Here is a 2,494-nt window from a genome sequence, read left to right as displayed (position 1 = left end):
TTTTTCAATAATAAATAAGATATTTCATTTTCCTTCCGGATAACCCGTGTAAAACAAATGCATCACTATGCCATCTGTAAAAATGTGTGAGAAATCATGAATGATGTGATGTTGTACATCATGAGGAAAATATATCTCTATGCCTGTATGTCATGTATGTATGCCAATGCGATGCAACTCAGTGATAAAATCATAAACAACCCCTCGGGCAGAACATCACTGATATACAGCTCCTCGGGCAAACCTCACAGTCACTCATGCAACTCGGGCATACCTTACAATCACTCTTGCCACTCGGGCATACCTCACAATCACTCATGCCTCACAGTCACTCAGAACTCGGCACTCGACACTCGCACTCAGTAGGTACCTGCGCTCACTGGGGGTGTGTATAGACTACGGAGGGGCTCCTTCAGCCCAAGCGCTATATCAAGCCAAATCATGGCATAAATCACTCAGGCCCTCGGCCTATATCAAACATAATGCGGCGTGCAACCCGATCCCATAAATATCCTCACAAATCAGGCCCTCGGCTTCACTCAGTCATCAACCTCTCCAGTCTCTCGGGCTCACCATGTCATGAAAAACAAATAGCCCAAAAATGATGATATGATGTATCAGTACATAACAACCGAGACTGAGATATGCTATGCAATGAAATGAATATGACTAAGTATGAATTTTAATTTAACACAATAATTCACAGCAATATGACCTCTGTGGGTCCTAATAATACTGGCACATAGCCTCAACATAATTTTTAATATGCTTTTCAGCTCAATTTCTTTAACTCATAAAACCGCATGGAAAATGCCAAGATTATTTAACTATAAAATTCTACAGAAATAATTATGTCACAATTTTTATAGTGCACGCCAACACGCCCGTCACCTAGCATGTGCGTTACCTCCTAACAATTCACAAAATACATATATTCAGGGTTCATACCCTCAACTCCAAGATTAGAAGAGTTACTTACCTCGAACAAGCCAAATCCAAAGTCGAGCAAGCTAAACAATGCTCCAGAAATCCCATTATGCGCGTATCAACTCCCGAACGGCTCGAATCTACCACAATTAATTTGATTCAGTCCACACAATTTATAGGAATTAATTCCATGTCAATATGCTAATATTTTTCACAAAATTTGAAATTACACCCCAAAAATCACCCGTGGGGCCCACATCTCGAAATCTGACAAAACTCACAAAATACGACAACTCATCCAATTACAAGTTCAACCATACTAATTTCACTCAAATCCGACTCTAAATCGGTATTCAAACTTGAAAAAAATCATTTTGTGACATTATAGAAATTTCCTTCTATTTCTCTTGAAGATTCTATAATCTTACACCAAAAATGAAGATTAATTCATGGAATATAATCACAAGGGAGTTAAGAACACTTACCCCAAGTTGTGTGAAAACTTTCCTCTCCAAAATTGCCCAAACCGTGCTCCAAAATCCGAAAATGAGAAAAATTCTCGGAACCCTCGTTTTTAACACTGCCCAGGCATTTCCGCACCTGCGCATCCGGTTTTGCGGACAAAAATGTGCGCCTGCGGAAACAGCTGGCCCTCTAAAATTTCGCATCTGTGGTGCCATTCTCGCATCTGCGGGCTCGGAGATGCGCATTCCCCTTCGCACCTGCGGTCGCCTCACGCCAGCCCCAGTCCGCATCTGCGCCAACACCTTCGCACCTGCGGCCTCGCAGATGCGGCAAATTCCTCGCACCAGCGAGCACTGCCCAGTTCCACACTTGGCCACTTCTGCGACTGATCTCGCGCACATGCAGCTTCGCACCTGCGATCAAAAGCTTCGCAGGTGTGATCACACCAGTAGGCAGCAGCCCTAGCATTTCCTTAAGTCCAAATTTGATCCGTTAACCATCCGAAACTCACCCGAGCCCCTCGGGACCCCGTACGAACATACCAAAAAGTCCCCTAACGTAACACGGACCTACTCGAGGCCTCAAAATACATATAACAACATCGAAACGATGAATCACACCTCAATTCGAAATCATTGAACTTTGAAGTTTCAAGTTTCTATAAACGACTCCGGAACCTATTAAATCACGTCCGATTGATCTCAAAATTTTGCACACAAGTCACATTTCACATTATGGACCTATCCAAATTTCTAGAATCGGATTTCGACCTCGATATCAGAAAGTCAACCCCCGGTCAAACTTCCCAAAAATTCATCTTTTGGCATTTCAAGCTTAATTCCACTACGGACTTCCAAATAATTTTCCGGACACGCTCCTAGGTCCAAATTCACCATACAAAGCTATTGGATTCATCAAAATACGAATCCGAGGTCGTTTACACATAAGTCCATATCCGATCACTATTTTAACTTAAGCTTTAAACCTTGGAACTAAGTGTTCCAATTCATTCCAAAATCTCACTAGACCCAAACCAATTACCCCGGCAATTCTTACAACAACTGTAAAGTATAATTTGAGCAGTAAATGGGGAAATAGGGTT

This window comes from Nicotiana tabacum, chromosome 14 (genome assembly GCF_000715075.1).
Source record: "Nicotiana tabacum cultivar K326 chromosome 14, ASM71507v2, whole genome shotgun sequence".
Lineage (NCBI taxonomy): Eukaryota > Viridiplantae > Streptophyta > Magnoliopsida > Solanales > Solanaceae > Nicotiana > Nicotiana tabacum.
The sequence above is the reverse complement of the archived record's forward strand: the minus strand, read 5'-3'. Positions refer to the sequence as shown.